Source organism: Trachemys scripta, chromosome 6 (assembly GCF_013100865.1).
Source record: "Trachemys scripta elegans isolate TJP31775 chromosome 6, CAS_Tse_1.0, whole genome shotgun sequence".
NCBI lineage: Eukaryota > Metazoa > Chordata > Testudines > Emydidae > Trachemys > Trachemys scripta.
The window spans coordinates 69,621,078-69,646,426 of record NC_048303.1 but is presented as its reverse complement, the minus strand read 5'-3'; the positions used below and the strand labels follow the sequence as shown (position 1 = coordinate 69,646,426).

The 25,349-nt window shown below is 41.0% G+C and overlaps 1 protein-coding gene across 6 annotated transcripts in view; it reads left to right on the top strand.

Annotated features, from left to right (window-relative positions):
• SEMA6A (semaphorin 6A) overlaps nucleotides 1–25,349 on the top strand; it is a 135,007-nt gene that overhangs the window by 28,409 nt on the left and 81,249 nt on the right. The window contains exon 1 of one of the 6 annotated variants that reach the window (XM_034774669.1): nucleotides 10,348–10,436. The exons of the other annotated variants lie outside the window; for them this stretch is intronic. The gene's annotated coding sequence lies outside the window, so the exon portion shown is untranslated. Of the gene's footprint in view, nucleotides 1–10,347; nucleotides 10,437–25,349 lie in introns of those variants that run through there. 6 annotated transcript variants of the gene reach the window in all.

Sequence of the window (25,349 nt, the reverse complement as noted above, 5' to 3'; positions counted from 1 at the left end):
GGTCAAATCTCAAAGATCTGGCTTTCAGAAACCATAAACCCTCAGAGATCTGAATGTGATCTGGACCTTCCACCTTTCTCCACGTCTTATCCTAGGACATGTCTACCAGGGAACGCTCAGAAAAGTTAAGCTGAGTTAACTAAACGTGTGAATTTCAAATGCAGTATTTAAAACTCATTAACGCCCTGTGTGGACACTCTTATTCAGAAGCAAAGTGGCCTTAGTTTGCTTTAGCTTAATGTACTTTAACTAATATACTTTAAATTAATCTCTTTAGTTAATGTGACAACTTTCCCGAGTGTCTTCATGTAGACAAGTCCCTAGCATTCTTCCCAACTCAACCTGATCTTTCCTTTCTCCCAAACTACACTATCCAGATCCAGATTCTTGCTCCTTCCCTCCTTTTGTATGAAATCAACTTTCTTAATGATTTTCCCAGCCCTACAACTTCATTCTGATTATGCCTTTTCCTCCATGTTTTTCTTCCATTTTTTGTTTCCCTACTCCCCAGTCTTACGCTGCTATCTTTATTATTGCCCCAAATCCCCAGCAACATCTCAGCAGGTCGGGTCTTCAAGTCACTTGCATTACAGGGCTTTCCCAATTCATAGGCATCCAACAACACTGCACACTGCATTCCTGAGGAAACCCTGGATTACCTGAGATCTGGAGATAGCAGTCAACCCAGCAGAGACTTTTCCACCTGTTGAGCACCATATGATAGAGACTGATATTATCCTAGTAACCAGGGGGTCCTAACACTGACATCAGAAATTACTTATCCAAATCTTTAGAAAGATTCAGATTTCATTCAGTGTCTAGGCTGAGATTCCAGCTGGTAGTCATTTGTCCCCAAACAAATGCAGCCATCCCTAAGTACATTCAGCGATTTAATGTTGTATCAAAGGAGACTCAAATCTGCCTTTATGTATTGTTGATAATACCTTGATCAACATGAATCCCCTGCTAGTACAAATCAAGTCATTGCTATCAAAGCTCTTTGTGAAAATTAAATCATTTTTATTCATTACTGTAACTGGGGCTGTGGAAAATGCTAGTTTTAGTGTTCTTTGGAATGGATATCATAGAGAATCAGTGGACCGCAGATGTGTGTCCTGTACATGGTTACATTTTTTAAAACCTTTTTGTTTAGTTGCAACTATCAGATAATGAACCTGTGTCCAAAACAGGTGGAACAATTATCTGCCAAATGCATCTAAATACAATGTTCATCTTAAAAAAAAGATAGTTTTCCTGCTGACTTAAATAGGAGCAGAATAGGGCCCTAGGAGTCCAGGGATGAAATCCTAGTCCCATTGAAGTCAATGGCAAAACTCCCATTGACTTCCATGGGCCACAAGTTCACTCCAGATTCTCTTTTCAGAAAGCTGGAATTCTGGAAAGATAATATTCTAGACTAGATGTGTTTATCTGCAAGGTCATTATGTACTAGTCATCAGGTTGGAAAGTCTGCATAATAGTTATAATATTTTTGTAGTGACTTTAATGGGCAAATGGCTGGAAATCTATCCTATTGAGTTTAGTTAAGAACCAGGGGAAGTAACGATGAAGGTAATCCTTTGATTGAAAGTAATCTCTCAAAAAGGAGAAAAAGAAAAAAAGGGGAGAAAAGAGGGTGAAAAAATGGGAAAAGAGAGATCACCCTTCTTGTATCGTGTTCAGTTTTTCTACAGATTATATGGGTGTTTCATTCCATATCCCCAAAGACTGGAAGTTTTTCTATACATTAAGAAGGAATGAATCTGAGAAACAGTTGATGGGCTCTGGCCAAGTAAAACAAAAACCAGCACAGGTCCTTTTACACCTTAAAGGTGTTCTAGTTGCAGCTGGCACATGGTCAAAACTGTCATCACCTCCATTGCCTTTGAACAAGGACAATTTAGAAGACGTTTCAGTAAAAAATAGAGAAGTATGTCTCCCCTTTTGTTTTGTCTACAAAACTTTTTTTGATCTTCAGCCATAAGAAATGCTGCCTACATACAAACTGATCTCCATTCACAACGTCTTAATTTATGGAAGCTCATGTTTATTAGCTTGTTTTAACATGCCGATCATTAATTACAAGCAGAGACAACAAATGTGAAAGAGAAAAGGGCGGAGGGTCTTGTGTCTGTGGTTACTATAAACCTTTTAAGTAGCATAGTATAAAGATCAAAAACAAAGGAATGAAAGTGAAAATCCATCTACTCTGGAAATTCCATAAAATGGGGAAATGTCCCTATTTTAATGTTGTGATTCTTAGAAAGTATCTTTACATTTTAAACTGTGCATCCTTCCTGGGCATTTATAAAATGGGCTTTTCAGTGTATGCTTAGATTTAAAGAGAGAAAATGGAAAAGAAGCAGGAATATGATAGGCAGGAAGACAAATGCTGATTACTCTTCGGAAGTTATTTCAGTGAAAACGGCCTACACCTCTGAATTAGACAAACATATTATTAAAGACTTCAAGGCTAAAAGTGTGTAATTTCTAATTATAGTCTTAGAGTATTACATGATCTGTGCAGCAACCAACTCCATTTTTGTAAAAAGAATATTGTACCTCATTCTGCTATGATACTGGTGTAAATCAAGAGTAACTCCATTGAAGCCAATCAGTAATTCTGTCATTGAGTACGAGTAAACCTCGTGTAACTAAGATCAGAATCTTTTCTTTAAATTGAACTTTGTCTGGAATTTTTCTGCAAAGCATACCTCAATCTGCTAAACTTCATGTAAGACCCTCAACATTACATGGATGGTATTCTTTACCAGGACTAGTATGATAAACTTCAAGTTGGTGTAAATAAGGCAAGTAGTTTGGTTTGTTCGCTACGAAGAGAATACCACCACAAAGCAAATGTTTGTAAACCTGGAGATTGTCTTCAGTACTTCTGAATTTCTGATTAGCATTCCTTCAGCATGTTCTGTACTGCTCTTAGTCTAAAGAAGAGCCAGTTGTGCATCTTTAATTGTTACTTCCCTTTTTAAATAGAAGTGTGTTTTATAAGACCTGGCTGCAATGATATAACTCACTGAAGGAAGATGGGACTAATTTAGAGGTGAAGATTAATGCAAGAAAGAAAAGATGCAAACTAAGATGTAATATATTAGAACATGAGACTTCACATCTTCATGGATCAAATTTCTTTGAGGCATGCAGAATTTAGGGTTTTCTCCTGCCCTGAATATCCATTCATGTGTAAGATACAACTAAGCACACTGGAATTATTAATATGTGCTCTGGAATCAGTATTTGAACAGTAATGACAATAATGTGAGCTCAGTATTGACAGACAAAGTTGTGTGGGTGGACTATTAGCAGCAGCATATAGTAATTGATCATTTGCTCTATCCATGGTATTCCTGAGTTTCCAGCAAAGTCGTGTGCAATTATATTATTATTATATAATTTTCCATTCAAAGTCTGTGAACTATCATCACCTTTAGAGGTGAGAAATCGTTGTACAGTTTTAAAGTATCTTTTCTTTTCTTCCTTAAATTAATCATTTTAGTTTCCAAAAACTGATGGAAAGAATTGTGGTGTTAATTTTATTTCTACAAAATCAGAATTTTTTGATTATGAATTGATTATTGCCAATTAGCAGTTTGCCTCAGCAAAGCCAGCATGTAATTCAAGCATTCATCAAAGACTGGGCTTTCTCTCTCCCAGAATAATGTGCATAAATGTTCATAAGGATATTCAGCCTCGAGTATATAGGGAACAAATCTAGTTGTTGACCTTCAGCTACCTTGCCTTCTTTTAGAGATCTCTATAAAGAACCATTGCAGCAGGGATAAGAGAACTAAATTATATGTCACTGTCAGTATGACTTGTTTTAATTCCTATAGTTTACACAGAAAACTCTGACATTGACTTAACTTTGCTAGTGGAAATTATATTTGCCAAGGGTTTCTAGCCTGAATTTAGAGACAAAGCAATAAGATGTAGCCCCAGGACTGAGGGAGATTAAAAATGAAGCAGGGAAAAGAGGGAACTGTGCCAACTGGAAAAGGGGGGACTGCCAAGGAATAATATTATCATGTACTGTATTGCGTCTTTTATTTGAGGATCTTACAGTGCATTACAGACATTAATTAAGCTCCTAACAGCCCTGTGAGGTAGCTATCATTATACAAATTTTGCAAATGGATAAACTGAGTCACAAGGTCATAAAGAAAGTCAGTGGAAGAGCTGGGAAGGGGAGCAAGGAGTGGCTACTCTACACTTTTCCTGGAAGACAATGGAGTGAAAATGATAAATAAATTACTCATACTATATCTGGTCTTTGGATGAATAGAAGGCTCAATCTGTAGGACTACTGGACATCTTTCACCAGGAATACATAGACTTGAAACACTTAAGAGAAAACAAAAAAATGTGCATTAAGAACAAAAGAGGAAATGAAGGCAGAGATACTTGAGAAAAGGTAAAATCAGGAACTCATGCATTTCAATTCCTCAGAATTTGTTCCATTTAGGTTGCCACTATTAACAGCCCTGCCCTGCCTTTTGCCACATTGTCCTCTTGATGTCTTCTTATGCTGTTTCTCTTATTATTATTTCAGTTAAAATCAGATAATCAGGAGCCAGTAATAAATATTAACAGTTTGTGTAAATAATTACAGAATTTATGTCAGTAGTTAATACCCTCTAGTCAGGCATCAGCACAGGGATGGACTCAATGATCTAAAAGGAATTTTCCATCTCTAATTTCTATGACTATGATTTATTTGGGGGGGGGGGGAAGGAATTAGGTTTTTTGTGGGGAGGAGGAATCCAATCTTTTTTTCATCTGTCACAGGGCTAACATATAATGACAGCGTTGTGTCCTTTATTCTTACCTCTGCTGGAAAACACAACCATTCAGAGGAAAATGTTCCAGTTTTACCTCACTGTGTACAATGGGCATGAGTGGCACTGTGACAGAGTGTTTGATCACTGTATGCCAAAATAACTGCCTTATAATTGACATAAAAGCTGCTCCTGGCTTGGTATTTAGGATGTAACACTGCTCTTAGCACAGGTCTGGCTTCCAGAATAAAGCATATTCCTTTTTCTCATGCATGTTAATGCTTTGTCCTTCTTCCTTCTTCTAATAGCCCGTGAGATTTGAACTTGGAGTCAGCAAAGTACAGGCTTTGTGGTGCACAAAAGAACACCAGGTTTTTATCACACTATGCCTGTGTAAAAAAAGCTGTTCAACCATTCAGTTGCTGCTTGTATTGTGCAGCTGTTATTTTACTGCTGAGAACATCTTGCTGTCGACAATGTAGTACCTGAAGGAAACACTAGCATACTGAGCTTTTCAGGAGGAGCTAGGATTGGGATTTTGCCAGTTCACTCTCTGGAAGGTTCAGGCTTTTTCTTTTCTTTTTTTTCTCCACCTTAAAATCTTTGCAAATAAATTACACTTTTTTGCTTGTTTGCCAGTATTTGCTCCAAGATTTTTTCACAGTGACGTCTTCTCAACACATTGGCAGTCACAATTTGTGTTTTAAGCCCACCTCACTAAAACTTACAGTGAGATTTTGATTGGTCATAGTCCACTCACAGTTTGCAATACATCATTGTGTTGACTGAGTTCCCATGAGTGTGAATTCCTGGGACAATGTCCCTTTCTTCACTAAACCGACAGTCAATATCTGGTCAGTCTCATCTATTTAAAGTCAGCCAAGCAGGAATCCCAGTGCTCATGGAGAGGTCTCTTTGTTTGCTTACAAGTTAACAGGAGATTCAATTGTTCCTAATTAAAATTAAATACAAACAACTGTGTTAAAATTACACTGAGGGGCTGATTTAAACCTACAAACCCAGGAAATTCAGAGATAATTTCAGCCTTTTATAGGTGATAGACAAAATCCTGCTTTTGGTGGTGGTGGTGCTGGGGGAGATGTGCAATTCTCATTGCAGTCCAGGGCTCAAATCCTTCTTGTCTCAGTAATGCAAATAGCCACATTTTTTTAAGCAGCAACTTTTCCCCATACACGAATGGAGCATTCCTGTCGCATGGGATAGTGCGAGGCTGAATTTGTGTATTATGAGTCACAGTGCACAATACAATCTACAACAAGACACAAACTATCATTCTAGTTGGTACAGAATACTAATTTCATAGGGCTCCATGTTGCCATCCTCTAGCTGGCTACCCTCCCATTCACTTCATTAAATTCAATGGCAGATTTGCAGGATCAGTCTAGTAGTTTGAATGTGTGACAGCATACAACTAATGCTATGGTAGCATCTAAAGCCCTGACCTTTTCACTACTAAATGCTAAAAGTTTGTGCAATAAAAGCAACCCCAATAAAATAAAATGGTATTTTAGGAAAAATCTGTGAAAAATTAATGTCTGCACTCTAACAATCATAATGTGTTGTATAACGTGAGAACTAATGGATTCTAGTGTGTGCTGTAAACCAAATTCAAAGAACTATTTTACATGCTCAGGAGATATTTTTCAAACTTAAATAGTGGTGTTTTGTCTGATTTTTCCCCCCCAGAAAATGCCCAAACTTTGAGTGTGTTACTGATCCAGCTCCTAAATTCATTGAGAACCTTTCCATTAACTCTAATGTGAATTTGAACTGGGCCTTATACGTTTATAAGAGTTTATGTTTTTTAAAATTAAACTGTCCTTTCCTTTTCTCAGGAACTGTGTACAAAGAGTCCAAACCTCTTTAAAAATACAATATCAGGGTCCAAAAAAGAGTGCAACAGATTCTGGGTTCTTTGTTTTTTGTGGTGGTGTTTTTCTTAGCTGAATTGATATCTGGGGCTGCTGTTCATTGCATTTAGAAGAGCTGATTTACAATTTTATATAATGGATTTATGGGGGAAACATGGGGATTCATGTTTATCTTTGCAGCTGTATAAAACTGAAGTCCATTTTATTTAAATTTAACAACAAGGATTCCCACTATCTATTCAAATTAAGTTAATGTGTGTCAGGGTTTGTGTGCAAATTCCTGCTTTCTCTCATTTCTTCCTGATTCCCCTCCTGCTGCCTAGGCTTCTCCCCAAACTCATACTTATATCCTTATCCCACTCTCATCTTGCTCCTTCTTCCATGTTGCCCCTGATACTTGGAAGCCTTTCTCTCTCCTTATGGGCCATTGCTTAATCCTCTTCTTTCCAGGCACTGTTTTAGGTATACTTGTCATAAGGAAGAATTTTTCTTTTTTTTTGGTGCTTCTGTAACAAGTCCATGTGCACACATGAACCCATCTAGGGTGCTGGGACTAGAATCCAAGCCATTTGTTTCTAAAACCACACAGCTAGAGAATTCCTTAAGCATAGCAGTTCTCAAACTTTTCAGTTTGAACCTCATATGAATACAGTGATTGTTTCAAGGACCACCCGCTTTTACGATTCATGAACTGAAGGCTACCTCCACTCTCCTATATAATCAAAATACATCCCTGAGGAACTTTGGTAATTGCTGATGTGGAAATGTGAGATTAAAGAAGTATGTAATTTATTTTGGCTCTTTTAGTGTGAGTTAGCAGCAGGAAAAGAGGGGAAGAGCCAGCAGCAAGTGACCAGCCAAATATTCACAGAATGATAAGGAAGTGTGCCCCTCAGCCTACATACTACAGTCTACATGCTACAGTTTGAGAATGTCTACTTCTGCTAGCAAGAGAGAGGGGGTCAGTTTCCTCTCTGTGGACCAGCCACTAGAAGTCAACTTCATTCATTCACTAATATATACATGGTATCAATATACACAAAATACTTTGCTCCTATCCTTACACCTATACAAGATTAAAAGGGTCGGTGAGATTTGAAAAGCAAAATAATATATCACATCCATGAGAGCCAACTTCCAAATAAAGGCTTGGAATGAAAATGAATAAAATAGACAGCAGTAACTTTAAAGTTGGGGGGAAGGCGTTTTTTCCTCAGTTTACTTGTTTTTCTTCTTTATTTCCCTCTTTTCCTGTTGGGTCACTTTTCTCTTGTTCTTTTTCACAGTGAACCCTCATTTGTCTTTTCCTTTTCTTCTGCCTCTGCCCATGATCTCATTTCCTTCCTTCTAAAATCATCTCCACTTTTAGCCCTCTTTGCAATTCTTCTCCTGCCCCACAGAATCATCCTTCTTCCACCTATTTGCTTTTTGGGATTTCCCTCCAGCTTTCATTCCCTCATCCATCCTACTTCCCTTCCACCCTTCTTTTTCACTCTAGATCATGTCCCCCAAACACTTCCCTCCCCCCCCCCCCCGCCCAGCCCCCTTTGGCCTAAGATTGCCAGAGCAGGGCAGGAATTATCTTGCGCTTTCCATTAGCACACCCCACTCCTTTGTTTCCTGTTGTTAGGAAGCAAGGAGTCTGACTACTGTCCAGTCAGCAGGGGGCAGAATGAGCAGCTGTTGCCTTGCATCCCAAGAGTTACTATGTTCAATGTGAAGCAGCATTGCTATGGAGCAGACCAGCCTGGCAACAGTGGCATGAAGAGAGGAGCAGCCAGAGTCTGCAGAGGATTTTTTGACATTGTGACACCCACTTGGGTCTACACCTATGATGTTCACCACTACAAAGGAGGGATAGCTCAGTGGTTTGAGCATTGGCCTGCTAAATCCAGGGTTGTGAGTTCAATCCTTGAGGGGCTATTTAGGGATCTGGGGAAAAATCAGTACTTGGTCCTGCTAGTGAAGGCAGGGGGCTGGACTTGATGACCTCTCAAGGTCCCTTCCAGTTCTAGGAGATGGGATATCTCCATTAAAAAACAAAAAAACTTTTTCATACCCCCTCTTTACAGGTGTTTCCATGAGGCCTAGCAATATTAACCCTCCTAATAGTGTTACGTATACATAAAACAAATTAACTCCACCATATCGCTGAGTCTGTACTGTAGTGTTTGTATCACTTAGTGCTTGCTTTTGCAACGGCTTCCCAAGAGAATTCTCAGTGTAGTCAGTGGGAGTTCCACATGGGGAATGACTGCCAAACTGGGCTATTCTAGATGAGATAAACTCACTGGAAGCAGGGAATACATCCCCTCGTACAGTGCTGAGCACATAGCTGGGGCCCAGTGAATAACAGATACACAGGAATAATAATGAATAAGGCTAAGTTTTTGTCACAGATATTTTTAGTAAAAGTCACGAACATGTCACAGCCAATAATGAAAAATTCACGGAAGCCCGTGACATGTCCCTGACTTTTACTAAAAATATCCATGACAAAATGGGGAGCCTGGGCAGTTGCCGGTGGGCTGGGAGCTCCAGGGGTGGCTTGGAGCTCCAGGGTCCCCCTCCGCTGGCAGCCCCCAGCTGCGGGAGCACCCCCTGCCACCTGGGGCTGCCAGAAGCGGTGAAGGGCTCCCGTCTCCTGGGGCAGCAGGGGTACCCCATAGCTCCCTGCCTCTGCAGGCGGCACAGGACCCTGCAGCTACCAGCCGGCACTGGCTGAAGTCGTGGAGGTCTTCGGAAGTCACATATTCTGTGACCTCCATGACTAAATTGCAGCATTAATAATGATACTCTTGTAGATTAAAAGTCCTTGTATAATCAGGAGCGGTGCATTATATTGGCAAATTTTATAATTTCCTTCAAGTTTTGAAGAATGTCACCAGCCTATGCAGGGAAAACTCATTGAAACGTTCCCTTCACACAATATGTCCCATGTTTCAAGTGACAAGGAGGGTAGGTTTTTCTCTTCAGTAGGACGCAATGTGATTAACCTGTCTGGGCACCAGCAGTAGGCAGCCATTGAACAGATCGTTATTAGGGTGGGTATAATTACATTCAAAGTGCCTGCAGGTTATCTGCTTTGAAAGCTGAGGACGCAAAGGCTCATCTCCTTTAGATGTTGAGTTCTGGGCTGTCAGTAAAGTACACATAGATTTTTTTATGTAGTGTCAATCATGTCTTAGGCTGTTAACTGCTGCTGTTTGCTTTTGGAAGCCTGCCTGTTTTTACGATTATGACGAGGGGGATATAAGATATGAACCAGTGATGAGTAAAGGGTTGTAAATGGTATAGCGGTGACACTTCCACAAGTGCTATCATACTATTGCTCTAGTCATTAGCTGAGTGGATATTTGAGCCTAATCAGTATCAAAGGGACGTCCACAAAGTCATCTATTTCATTAAGCTAATTTACATGACTCGGCTTACCCAAGAATCAAATTTTCATGTAGTGTCAATCTTCCTAGCAAGGAAAATAAGGGGATGGGGAGGAGGAGGCCACAAGGCAAGGCCTATGGATGTGCGTATTTCTTTAATCAGATACCCTCTAGTCTTTCATAAGTCCACATTGCTTTTAAAAACCAGAGATAAGTACCAGTAAGCTTTGAAAAGCTTAATTTTAGTCACTTCTCATTACAGGGGACTGACTTAGAAGGAAGAAATTGCATTGCCAAAGTTGAAATTGTAGAACTGGCCTAAGTTCTTGAAGGCTTGAAGGCTTTAGCCACTCCTCAGATTAGAAATGAAGGTAAGTGTTGTTTTCAGAGAAGGGGATCTGAGGGTTAGAATAGTTTGCTCAAACAGACCTTGAAAGCTCCAGTGGTCCCTGAGAGACATCAGTGACGTTTGTATATAGACTCACACAACAATGTGATCCTAGAGGAGTCGTGGCTGCTATTTATATCATACAAGAACCAGCTGTTACTTTAACAGAAAGCTGTAATGTGCTGCAATGTTTTCTTTCTTTCCCCCGGTCGTCAGCATACCATCTTTTTGTAATCTGACTTTTAAAAAAAATCATTACAATATTTAGTATCATCCTTTTCATCATTGCTAGAACTGAGGCTTAAAAAATTAATGACTCCTGAGTGAAACCTTATTCCATTAGTTGGATCAGCTAGTAATTGTTTGTATGTTAAATCTTAATCTTATCTAAAGGAGTTGTTTCTGAGTTTTGTTTTTAACTGTGAATTTGTAGTGATCACTGGCATATCCTTGTTAAATACAGGTGCCAGAAACCATTAATTACAATTCATTTTACATGACAAACGAAAACTGTTGTGTTGGATTTAAAACTATGTCTGGAAAGCACTTCCATAGTTATTGGATCAAGGATGGGGTTCAGCTATTTAACCCATCTTCAAAGGTTTCTAAACCTGTTCCAGCTTCTCTAATAATGATTTCATTGTTTATCCAATTGTTGCTCTATTTTTGATGGCAACTTTTCAGGATAAAGATCTCACAGCAGTCCTCTTGGTATTTATGTAGCTCTTGTCAATGCACCTAAAAAGTGCAGCTCTGAGTGACCATTCAGTAATGAGGAAAACACAAAACAAAAACATGATTATGAGTTGACTGTTACCAGAGAGATGAATCATCATGTTTGTGCTTCTTGAACTGGAAACTGTACTTTCAAGCCATGTCCCTGCTGGAACACAAACTGTGCTAGCAATAACTCGTCTTTTTTGGTGCATATTTCCATGTGCATACTGAGGGTTTTGAAGGCCTTGTTACAGGACTGAGGAACAGTAGTTTTATATAATTGTCAGAGTGTTGGCCGTGGGTGGCGAGGCATGGCTCAGGGTTAAAACTGGCGATTTAAAAATCAAAATGACTAAATAAAACTGCCCGGTTTAAACCATCAGAACTGCAAGTGAGGACCACTTTCAACATGCTTAAGTGAAAAAAAAATCTTGTATTTCACCTCTTATCCTCTTTGTCTGTGTATATGAATTGTAAGCTTTACAGGGCAGGAACCTGTTTTCTTATGCTTTGTAGACCTCTACCACACTTTCGGGAGATATATAAATAACAATTGGATGGTTTGGTCCGGTGTGGCCAAGGCTATTTATTTATATTTTTCTCCAATTAAGCAGTCTGGTTGATCCCAGGGCACAGATTAATCCCCAGCAGTATTCTGGCACTGGGATGTTGCACAAGGTTTGTAATTTGTATGTATGGTAGACACAAATTGGGTTACAACAATTACTTTATGTGTGAAAATGGTTCCAAACCCAGTTACAAGCACTGGTGTGAACAGGGCCTCATACTGCAATCTTTCCTTCAGCTGGCACAGTGTTACTAAAGCCTTTTAGGACATTGGTAATGGTGTGCGGTTGGTTAGAAGCAAATCAGTTATCAAATTTCTAATGTATAGGTCACCAAAGTCAAAGAGAGAGGATGAGCCAGGGAGGGGGGAGGCTGTTGTTGGATAAGCTGGGGGGATAGGTTTCCTATCCCAGCAGTCACACTGCCTTAACTCTTAAGTAGCATCTGGTTTTTCTAATTAGGGCTGCTTTATTTCAGGCCTGTCATAAAGGAGAACATACCTTTTGTCTGTGTTTACATTAGAAATACCTTGAAAGCAGCATATTAGAAATGAAAGGTTTAATATGGCTCTATGTATTTTTTTAAAAAAGTGATAATAAATCCTGTTTAAAAAAAATCCAGAGAGAAGGAGAATACTGGCAAATATTTGCATTTTTTAAGCTGCACTATACGGCTTATATTAGGCCAGCATTTTTTCTGATATGATTAATTCTGTTCATTTCTAAACATGCATAACAATCAAACAAAGACTGTGACTTGAAGAAACTGAAGTGGAAAATGTTACAAATTAGATTTTTGTCACCATTTGCATATCCAGTCAGGCAGAATGCTGCTGGGGTACTGCCCCTCTCTCCTGTAGCAGGAGGGCCTCATACTACTCTGCTGTTCCCGGGAGAGAGAAACAGCACATTCCACTCCAAGGGGAAGGGGAGGAAAGTTGCCCAGTTCCATGAGGGAGCAGGCAGTGAATTTCATTCTGTGGGGAAGAAAGAGGTGAGGGGAGGAAGCGCACTCAGCTCCCAGAAAAGTGAAGGCAGCTTCCTATACAGAACTCCCTCCCACCCCAGTACAAAAGCTAACCACATCTTTCCATTGCAGTCTCTCCTTAAAACACACCTCTTCTGCAAAACCTACCAGTGTTTTCCACTAAGTGAATGTTACAGTCCTGATTTACACAAACACAATAAAAAAGTACGTTCCAGCATTGTGAAATAAAATAAGACCATTTTCTGGCCATCCAGAGCATCCTGGTTATTTGAAGCACTGACAGCGTACTTGGCAGTGTCCGAAAGGCAGGGGAAGAGACTGTCTCCGTCCCTCAGAACTTGCAGTCTAAATAGGCAGACAAAACAATTTGGATATATCAACTCTTGGGAGAGGTTGGAAGAGCTCGGAACATCAAGAGGTGTGTGGGTATAAAGTGGCGGGGTTTTCAGTGCCTAGTGTAAGGGAGGCAGCATCCTTAGCTTTTGTAGGTGAGGGAGTCATCATTATATCTAGCTCTGGTGATGGACAGAAGACTGTGGGGAGCTTTTGGGGTTTATGCTCAGTGTTTTCCTCATGTACTCAGTAATTACTTTAGAAGATTCCATTCTTATTAAACTGAACTGGCTGTTTATTAAAGCAATTTATGGCTGCTCCACTTGCAGCTTCGTCTTCCTATCTGTGTGCAAACTCTGACTTCCTGGAGCCTTTTCCAAATACTTCTCTCCTGCAACCCTTGCTCATCCTTCCAGATTCCATTCAAGTTGCTGTACTCAGCTTCTATGGGAGGAGGTAGCTTGCCCAGAACCTTAGTGAAAGGTGCGCACTTGCTTGCTGAGGGAAACACGCTCAGTTCTAGGGCTGGAATGAGGAGCAGAGTGCTTGGATCCTGAGGTTGCAGGTGAACTCAGGTCCTAAGCAGAGGTGATAATGAAGTACTGGGTGAATTTCAACCCTTTTTCTATTTGTAGATTCAAGTTTTTAAAAATGTATTTGTTATTCAAAATAATTCATCAAAATGCAATTTCATTTATTCTGTGGATGATTCTTTTAGCTGTGTTGCTTAGCTGTGATTGGCCAAGTGGTGGTCTTTCTGGGATGAGCCTAACTCTTACAATCAAGTTCCTGGTGGGAATGTTTTCAAAAATGAATTCAAAATTTGCTTTCCACAACTATTTACGAGTATTATGTCATTCTGCAGCTGCTTCATTGACTGATTCAGCTCTGTGATGGATATCCATGAAAAGTCACTCCTGACGGTCAGGAGATAGGAGCAAAGTGTAGAGATCGGGAGTAGAGATGCTCAACACTTCCAGAACAAGAGATTTGGACAATAAGGTTTTTAATTAAAAATATTTTTTCTAACAGAACTGGTGAACACACACAAAAACTGCAGGAAAGAAAATAATGCTGGCCCTTCACACTATCTTAATCTCATATCTGAGAGAAAGGACCTCTGAAAATCTGTTCTATAGGGGATACTGTGTCCTATAGGGTTACCATATTTCCACAAACAAAAAAGAGGACACTGGGGGGGAGGGGCGGGGGGAAGCCCCGCCCTAGCCCCGCCCCATCCACTCCCTCCCACTTCCCACCCCCTGACTGCTCCCCTCAGAACCCCAACCCCCCCTGCTTCTTGTCCCCGGACTGCCCCCTGCTGAGAACCCCCTACCCTAACTGCCCCCCCCCCAGGACCCTACCTGTCCCCTGACTGCCCTGACCCTTATCCACTCGCATGGGTGGCAGGGTTATAGAAATTTTGGTAGTGCCCAGAACCCCCCACCCCACCTGCCTAAGGCTCTGGGAGGGGGGTTGGGTGGGGGGAGGAGGTCTGGAGTGCAGGTCCTGGGCTGGGGATTAGGGTGCAGGAGGGGTGCAGGTTCTGGGATAGAGTTTGGGTGCTGGGTGCAGGCTCTGGGCTGGGGCAGGGGGTGGGTGTGCAGGAGGGGGTGAGGGGTGCAGGCTCTGGGATGGAGTTTGGGGGTGAGAGGCGGTGCAAAGGGAGGGGGTGCAGGCTTTGGGAGGAAGTTTGAGGGCAGGAGGGGGTGTGTGGGAAGGGGGAGGGGGATTGGGAGGGAGTTTGGGGATAGGAGGGGATGCAGGGGTGAGGGCTGTGGGTCTGGAGGTGACAGGTTCATGATGCAGGAGGGGGCTCAGGGATGGAGCAGTGGATTAGGGTGTGTGGGGATGAGGGCTGGGGCTGGAGGGTTTGGGGTGTTGGAGAGGCTCAGGGCTAGGGTGGAAGGGCAGGGTAAGGGCAGCCTGTCTTCCCATTAGTGGATGGGGGCACTAGGACCCGGGGGCAGCAGACAGCAGTTGCTGCTGGCTCTGGCAGTACACGCAGACAAGGGAGAGGCAGACAGGGAGGGGGGACCCACGGAGGGGGGGATGCGCAGAGGGGGGATGGCAGGTGGAGGCTGGGGACCCATCCAACACTCCCCTGCTCCCTGACTGCCCCCCCCCCCCGACTTCTCTTACCATTCTGGCTCCACGTGGGTCGGTTTGTGTGTTACACAGGACTACAGAGAGAGGGAGGGGGGAGCAGGGGAGGGCTCTGGCTGCTGGAGGCCAATGGGAGTGGGTCAATCGGCCTAGCTGCCCAATCAGCAGCCACACTCTGCATGGAAGGGAGGGAGGGAGGCAAGGGAGAAAACCTCCCCGGACATTTTAACCTTGTTACCAATTTCTCCCGGACGGCTATTTAGAGACGCAAAAGCCGGACATGTCCGGGGAAATACAGACGGATGGTAACCCTAGTGTCCTAGAATTTGTACATATGCACACACACACCTCTTTTGGTGTGAATCTTAAACTCTTGTGAATAATGTGTTGGCTGTGCTGCATTTAGAGTTGAAAGCCTCTGAACTGAGCAACCATATACCATCACATAGGTGATATTGATCCTGTTGTTCAGGACATCAGAAACTCTGAAGGCTGGTTAGAAGGGAGAATTCTGTTATATTTCATGGGCAGCTGAACTGCAATATGTGCCTTTCTTCATTTCAGCAGAGAGAATGGGAGTCAGGACATTGGTCAATAAAGCTGTACAAGGCCAGGAGAAGGTAGTTATTCCGACGGGATTTATGAAAGAGGTATTGCAAAATCATCCATTCCATGAGCCAAATGCTCAGACCTGCTGAGCACCTACGACTTCTGCTGAAGCCAGTGGGAGTTGTGGATGCTTAATCCCATGGACGTCAATGTCAAAATTTCCACTGATTTCAACAGAAGCAGGTCCAGGTCCTTTATTTGTAACTGGTATTTGGCATTTCTCTAGCAAGCCAAAGAATCATTGCTCTAAAGTAATGCAAAAACATAAGACTCAGTCCTTCCTCTCGTACTCATGTGAGTATTCCTATAGATGCCAATGGTCTTATTCACATGAGAAAGGGCTGGAGGACTGAGTCTATGGCAAGAACATGAAACCATCATGCCAGCAAAGATCTCTCCAGGCTTTTCAGGTTACCACAGTACACGCATACAGGCTGCAGTCTCATTAAAAAGCTATTTGAGTATCTGATCTAATTCCTTTTGTGCTTTTAAAAAAAATCTGTTCTCTCTCTGCTGGCAGAGATTCTTGTCTTGGCTGTAGATCAACAAACACTGGCAACTGACCAATTGAACATCCAGGTTATTGAGGCCCATCAAAAGTCATAGGAAATCGTTCTCTGCCATACTTGATATAGATTACATAACCAGCCGAGGTGCAGAGGGAGAAACAACAGAGCAGCAGCTACAATGTTCCTGTTCCTACACAGGAATTATACTTTTCTCGGGCAATTCATGAAGTATTAATTCAAGCCAGGAAAATACACAGCCATGCTAGAGAGATCACAAATGTTCATGAATTTTTCTTTTCATGCACCCCTCCCTCCCCTTCGAAGAGCGAAGCTTGTGGTTGGGGAGGAGGAAAACTCTCCGGTCATCTACTTTTCAATTACAGCCAAACCAAACAATTGTATATGATCCAAACGTACATCAATCCCTAAAGTTAGTGACCTATCCTGGCAGTGAGTTGGTGGGTATAATTTCATAGTTTGGCAGAGTGCCGATGTCTGGTGCTGTATGCATTTTTTTAACTCTACAAAATTAGCTAGAATACTTGTAATAATGTTTTCAGCATCAGATTTAATTGTGTGTCTGAGCCGTTGAAGTTTTTTCCTCTCCAGTATATCTCATTATTGTTTGTTGGAACACGAGTGCAGTCAATCATTCCTAAAATAACTGTAGAAACCATCAATGATATAGAAATCTTTTTGTCTTACTGTTATGGTGGTGGGCTGAATAGTTTAGCCTGTCCTAGCATGCTACCTGGAAACAGACTGCTGACTCATCCATGTGACATTCTTTATTTCCTTTGCAAAGACCATGTATAGGTTATTGAAAGGGCAGCGAATATTTCTTGCAGGAGAGGAGAATGACTTTGCTTTGTTCTACTAGTTATCCAGAGACTGGATTAGAGGTTTCCCCTGTTGACAAGGAAGCTAACCCATCATTTCAGTTCATGTAGACCCCTTTTCTCTCACTGCACTGGACTGGATCTTTTCCTCAACCTTTCCAAAGATGTAAAGTACATAATAACAGAATTATTACTCTTGTAACTTGCACTTTAGGAAGCTATCAGAGTCACTCTGACTCCCTTTCTACACTATTCTTAACCCCCCAAGAAACAGGTGTGAACGAATGCATATGGATGCTTGTACTCTAGAGTAAATGGGTGAGGGCATGTCTATATTAACAGGGCTGCAGCGGTGCAGCTGTGCCACTGTAGTGCTTAGTGAAGACATTACCTATGCCTACAGAAGAGCTTTTCTCATCAACATAGATATACTCTGCCTTCCCGAGAGGTGGTAGTTATGTCAACGAGAGAAGTCCTCCCGTCAACATAGTGCTGTCTACAGGGATTAGGTCCATACCCGTGAGCGAGGTAGTTATCCTGACATAAGTTTGTAGTGTAGACCAGTGCTGAATGTATGCCTGCATAGAAATGTAGTGTGCCTCTTTGGTGCAATGTCTGAGCTCTTCCTGAATTACCACCTCTTTGTCTGACCATCAGTATCTCAGTTTTGTGCCTGCTTTTCAAATCCCTTCACATGGGATAATTTCACATTTCCTCTTGATACTGGTCTCTTGGTAATGAGAGTGATTGTGCATGTTCTATTAATTAAAGAAATTGTGATTTTATATTTAGGGGTTAATTGGTGATATCTGCATATAACATTTTCGTAAAATAAATTAGATTACAGTAATTAACCTTGTGTCCAGTATAGCAGACAATAAGCGTTTGTCTTAAGAGCATCCTGGAAGTAGGATCATTTAATATAGCTATTGGCTCCTTTCATTGACTTTTTTCATATTACCAAAGTAGGTGAAATTAAGCTATGGATGAAAAATATGCCATGTTGTCATGAGTGATCCTTTTTCCACAAAAAAATTCTCGAGGGTAGGATTTTTTCTTGTATCAACCTCTCCATAAACTGTTAAGATTATAGATGATGTATAATTTGGTAATTTTCTGGGCATAAATCCAGGCACAGTAGAGCTCAGAGACTGCCACTTGCAACTAGCAATTACCAGCAGACTGCATGAACTGTATGATTGGTAACTGCAAGCCTGGGGATCATCCCTTTTTGGAAAAGCAAAACTAGATAGATGTCCAGAATCCTTTAGGGTTTTTGTTTGTTTCTTTAAGGCCATACACACTAATGAAAAGATCTGAAAAGTATATGATTCCACAAATTACCAGTAAAAAGAAATAATTAAAGACAAATAGAGATCAAGACAATCTATCTAAATTTTACATGCCCATTACCTTGATATGTGAGCACATGAGATAAAGTGTGTGTGGAATGGTGGAGGCAACATTCCAGTCTCATTCTTGCTGTAAGTGCTCTCAGTTTTGTTATCACCATCAACTTATGCTTACCTACAAGGTGCTTTAAAATTTGCCTTAGGGATTACATCTGTTTTTCGGCCGTTACTCATTTTTGCAGCAATCTCCCTCTTGCCATTCTGAAAGGTGAAAAGAAACCAAAGATTATTGATTTCATAAACAAATAAGGGAATAAATGTATAAACACAAGTCTTCAAGAACTCTTTGCTTACCTGCAGTTTTTATCTGTCAGGGACATACATAAATTCTCATTATGAATTGGTTGCTTTCTGGGGGAAAGTCTTACCTTTACCTTCTCATTCTCCTTCACAAGTTGTGATGTACATTTATAAAAGTCTTCTTGCTTGAGTGGAATGTTGCTGTATTTCATTGAGCAACCTTTCATAGACTATGATCTTGAAATTTGGCCTAAATCCTGGACTAGACTATTCTGGTATATAATGGGTACTGGATTCTCTTAAAGTTGCCATTGTTGCTGTGGAAGTAATGCACTTTCATGGGGGCATGGCACAAGTGATCGGTTTAATCAAACCATGATTTAAATTTTTAAAATTGATTAGCATTGTGGGATGGTTACAGTAAACTTGATCCATATTTTTTGGACTGTGGAGCTTCAGTCACTTTTGAGCTAAAGTTGATTAGTACCTTTTGAAACATATACTGTAGAAAGTTGTTATTCTACTGAATGTAAATCAAGCCAGGTTAGTGACTCTTTTTTCTGAGTAAATTGCATTAATGTGGCCAACGTTACATATCGGTAATTGCACAAAAGCTAGGAGATGTGCTCTGATTACTCAACAGTTGAACTTAAATGTGTTCTCTGCTGTTTCGGGAAATTAAAAAAAAGATGGACATTTCCATTTCAAACAAATAAAATGAGTGTCTTAAAGCAGCCAAATACCACAAATCAAAAGATAATATTTCATTTCTTGAGTTTAGTTTTGAACTTTAAACAAATATGCAAAATAAAAAATATTTATTTATGATTATGTTAAGCAGCAATCAGCCCCTCTAAAACACAATGATATGTTATGTGGGATCCTAATTTTGGTCTAGAATAATGCTGTGCTCTTCATATGATTTGATCTGTTGTGCAGACATAAATCCACTGTAAATTACCTTTTTGTTTTCCTGGATGGGGGAGGAGATTGAAGAAAAGACTGGACTCTATTTAAATATGCACCCATAATAATGAAAGGAGACATATGCTAAGCAACTGAGGGAATCTGACCTGAAGAGTTTAATGCACTAGAGGGATTATTTTAGGATTACTGCCTGATCCTGATGTTATGTTTACTGCAGACATGTAGCAGCTCAGACGATGTCTGCAGGGCTTTGTCAAACTTTTAATCAGTGGCAATTGGCAATACTGTTGTGAAAACATATATGGTTTCATGTTTCACCTTTGTTGTTATCGATAATAAAAAAAGGGAAGAACACATTTCATTCTCTCTATACCTGTGGGTCACAGGCTACAGTGTAATTTTTATTCCATATGCTGAAAGAGAGAATAGAAGGTCTATTGACTAGCACTGATATTTCCCAGGCAAAGTTAGGGTCGGGAAGACTAATGGTATTGTTGGTAGTGTATCTGTTTTCTATTAAGGTTGCTGTGATTAAACAGCAAAGACTATATTAGAGATAGTGTTCTTTCTTGTAAAAAGGTAGTGTTACGTTTAGCTCTTACATCAGTTAAAAATCTTGACAGTGGTTTATTGAAGCCCACAAACAACAAATAGAGCTATTTTTATCTCTTAAACAAATGAGGTGTATTTAAAATAATAAAGAGATCATTGTGATGACTGAACAAGCTGTTCTAAAGTTAGATCTGTTGCTGTGTGTTTCTGGTGGTAAGGAAGAGGAATAATTTGGCCACTGTCTTTGTTCTTTAATGCAGGCTTATTGCCCCAAAAATAAAATTGAAAAATGTTTCTAGCAATAATTCTCCAAGCACAAATGCCTTTCTTGACAGTTTTGGCAAGCCTGTTTTCAGTATAAAACTGAGCAATTATTAGAAAGTGAAATATTGCATGATATAATATCACCATCAACATCAAGACAAACATATTCATTGTGTCTTTTGCTGTGTGAGCAGGTTATTGCCATTACATTATCCATTCCGCTAAAATGTGTACCTCTGATTCCCTGACAAATAGATAACCAGAAGAGTAGAGAGGAGCAGATGCTTTAGCAAGGAACTGTGGCCATTTTCTCATTTGCGTTGGCTCCATATTTCAATGCAAATATCACTGAACAGGTGGTTGATGAGGTCCCTGTAGATTGTTTACAGTAAAGGTTACAACCAGAATCGATAGGCCTGAGATACTTCTAATTCCATCTGGGAGATGTTCATCTTCCATCTGACTGTTCCCTCTCTGAACAACAGCATCCTATTAAAGCTGAAGTCACTGGAACTGTGTCACTCAGGTCAATGGAAGGTTCTTCCTATTAAAGCTTTCATTTGTTCTTCACATTTTCCGTTTGTACTATTCTGGGGTGATCAGTAATGATGATCTATACAAGATAGGTTGCCAGTATTACCTACTGAAATGACACCTTCTTTAGGAAGAGGTTCATTGGTTCTTACTGGGGGTTTTCCAAATCTGTTCATCTTCTCAGTCACTGAATCAGGGGGTAGTGATATGACACACAGAACTGACATTGCAGTGTATGATTTATTGCCTGTGTAAAACTGCAGACTAGTACTTACATTTACACAAACATCAGCATGCTACAATAAAACCAAATCCTCTTGAAACATTTTTGAGAAATATTTGCATTTTGATTTGAAACTTGATTTTAGCCTTAAGTTTGCCCTAGCTTTACTGGAAAGTTGCATAGATCCTTGAATAGATGATTAAATAGTATCTGGTTATACTTGTTTGGTAGATTTTTATTACTCTCTTCAATAAAGGTGTATGCTGTCACTTGCTATATAAGGAAAAATATATCTTATGTTCCACCCTTGTATATCCCCCGGGCCCAATCGTTATATCTGGGATGTAGCCTGCAGCAGGGAAATGAGTAAGCAATGCTAAATCCAATTAAAATGGTAGTAAAGTGCATATATCACAGGATGCCCATATATTCCCCCTATGTGTAAGGAGCGCTTTGGGTGTGCATAATTGATGTGCATTGAATTTATGTGCACATTTTATTTATTTATTAATTGTGGTAGCACCTAAGTAGTCAGATCATAGACAAGGAAGCCATTGTACCAGGCACTATAGAAACACCTACAAAATGGTCAGACTTGCCCCAAGGAACTTACAATTAATACAGGGCATACTCAATGGAAAGTGGGAGGGATATGGGCCTCTCTGCACAAACCTGGACCATGTGCCATTCTCTGCCCCCTAGTAATAATCAGTGGTTCTCTTTTACTGGCCAGATACCTGGAGTGTTTGAGACATGTTTGGCCACAGGAATCAGATGGGCAGCTGTAGAGACAACAGGAGCAGGACAAGATAGGGAAAGATGAATGATGGATGCACAGTGGATCACAGAGAGATGTTGATGGTTAGTAGCTATGGAGGAAGAGGAACCTGGCATGAGTAGTTACAGCCACTCGCACTCAGGTGACTGATTATCATCACAGGAAAAATGAATTGGCCATCCCAGACATCATCTTGCTGTGTGCCAGTTCACTGCTAATGTCTGGCACTCAAAGCGGTTTCCTGATGATTACCACTGTGTCATCTGCATTGTAGTGCTTGTTGAGCTCTGCAAGCACCCTTGAGCTTTCATTGCTTCTGTTTATTCCTTTTTGTCTGCTGCCTGTGGCACCATTCCATTCCCCAGTGGTCATCAGGACCCTTTGTGTGATCTTTTTCACTGCCACACTCAGCCACACCTGAGAGTGGTACCTGGGTGATAGATCTAATTGTTACAAAACAAAACCGCTACCCAAAAATCACATATAGCAATAGCATGTTCCCCTGGACACCTCCCTTAGCTGCTTGCACCTGCCTAGCTTTCCTTCTTTCACAGGGACTGTGGTTCACAAGCTACATTCCTGTTATTGCTGTTTTATTTCTAGCCTCTTTTTCTGGCTTATATAGAGCCATGTCTTTCTCTGTCTAGGAACTGTGACTTTAAAAAGTAGTAAACAATAATAATAATGATACTCTGAATTTATAATAGTGCCTTTTCAAAGGATTGCCAAAGGTTTCTCCAGCTGGAGACAGGGGGGCATAAGTGAATTGCCCATCAACACGTAGCAAGCCTGTGATAGAGTGGGAAATTTTACCACTAGGAAGCACTCTCCTTATATAGAGCAAGGGACACACTTTCAATGAGAGTTAGGCTCCAAGTGTCTAAATCACTTTTGAAAAGGGGACTTAGGTTCCTAAGTCACTTTTCAAAATTTTCTGCCTAGAGATGAATAAACAAATTCAGATGAACCTGCCTTTTAGAACTTTTTACATGTTTTTAAGTTGTCTAATTCCTCCTCCCATCCCTTCATTATTTTTCATGTTTGCTGGGCCCCTGAATGTGATGAGAGTGCCTGTTCTCCAGATATTTATGGGGATCCCCTTGGATTGTGGCTCCATGGATACTGCTGGTTTTACTGGCTATGTCTCCTTTCCTCATGCAGTGGTTCAAATTCTGTTCCCTGGAGGGAAGGTATGACTTGACCTCTTAGATTTCTTAGGCCTTGGCTACACTTACCCGGTAGTTCGACGGCTGGAAATCGAACTTCTGGGTTCGACTTATCGCGTCTAGTCTGGACGTGATAAGTCGAACCCGGAAGTGCTCGCCGTCGACTGCGGTACTCCAGCTCGCCGAGAGGAGTACCGCGGAGTCGACGGGGGAGCCTGCCTGCCGAGTGTGGACCAAGGTAAGTTCGAACTAATTCGAACTAAGGTACTTCGAACTTCAGCTACGTTATTCACGTAGCTGAAGTTGCGTACCTTAGTTCGAATTAGGGGGGTAGTGTAGACCAAGCCTAAGACTTGTTTGCAGGAAGGTAGCTTGTCACCTTTAATTTGTACAAATATATACTGTGACAACGTTCCTCCTCTATCTTGGTGGGTCCTGCGCTTATTGGCAAATTTTCTTGCCAGAGATTTACCATGTGGGTTGGGGAACAGCCCAGAGACCTTCCCCTCTGGGAGGACCCACAGTCCAGGTCAATTGGGAGGTTTGGGGGGGAACTCCTGGGTTCCAGCCCAGGGCCCAGTGGAGTGCAGCTGTCTATAGTGCCTCCTGTAACAGCTGCATGACAGCTACAACTCCCTGGGCTACTTCCCCATGGCCTCCTCCAAACACCTTCCTCCTGATGTCTGATAACACTTGTGCTCCTCAGCCCTCCAGCAGCACACCCTCTCAGCTCCTTGTGCCTTTTGCTCCCAGCTCCTCACAGTCCCACCACAAACTGGGGTGAGCTCCTTTTTAAAACGCAGGTGCCCTGATTAGCTTGCCTTAATTGATTCTAGAAGCTTCTTCTTAATTGGCTCCAGGTGTCCTAATTAGCCTGCCTGCCTTAACTAGTTCTAGCAGGTTCCTGATTACTCTAGTGCAGCCCCTGCTCTGGTCACTCAGGGAACAGAAAACTACTCATCCAGTGACCAGTATATTTGCCCTCTACCAGACTGCTGTACCCCACTGGTCTGCGTCTGTCACAATACATATTCTTCTTATTAATAGAGTCATAGATTGTTATGCTCATTAAGGTCATTTAGTCTCACTTCCTGCCTAACACAGACCACTGGATTTCACCAAGTAATCCCTGCATTGAGCCCAATAGTTTGTGGGTTGAATTACAGCATATCTTTTGGAAAGACATCCAGTCTTGATTTAAAGTAGGTTTATGATATGTGTGAATCCAGCAAAAGCTATGCAAGACTGGTCATGATTGGAGACCCACAGAAAAACCCTGGCATTGTTCTGTATTCTGACTTTACTTGGAATTACACCTGATTAACTGAGGGTACAGCTGAGCGGCAAAGTTAAATCGGTGTTTCTCTGACATGGAAGATTGTAGCTCTTAAGGGCTAAGCACCATACTCTTCTGCAAATATATTTGCAGCTGCTACTGATTTAACAGAAACTATCCCTCTGTTCTCAGGCTTCAAACTGGTCTTAAGTTATCACAGAATCTATCAGGAAATTGGCACTTCATTTTTACATTTTATTTGTAATATGTACAGACTAAGCAAACCCTTCTTATACAGTCCAGACACACTCACAAGGTAATAGGATATTATGGCAGTAGCAATATATTCATTTCCTTAGCCAAACGGTTATTCTGCATGCATTTTTGCCTTGAACCATCACTCACTAAACACTAAAAAAGATCAGACAGCAGAAGGCTGATGTCATGCTGGTGTCTTTCTCTTTGGCTCCGAGAGTCATGGTTTCTAGAAGTTATATATTGCATTTGGCTCAAAAAATCAAACCATTCTCCTTATATCACAAGCCATATTGAGCCAGGGACACTATTTACCTCCTTATCTTCAAATACTCCTTGAGGCCAATAATTTGGTTTTTCCCAATGTATAAATTAGAGACTAATAGCTATAGAAACTTTATTTATTTATTTGTATTGAAATAGCACCTTGAAGTAGCACCTCAATACCCTTATCAAGATCAGTGCCATGCTGTGCTGTACTCTAGCCCCCAGGAGTACAATCTGAGACAACATTTCCCTATTTTCTCCCATAGCGGACTCAAGATTTGCATATGAGACAAAAGATTATATGATTTCTTTAAACTAATCACTACAACGACTAA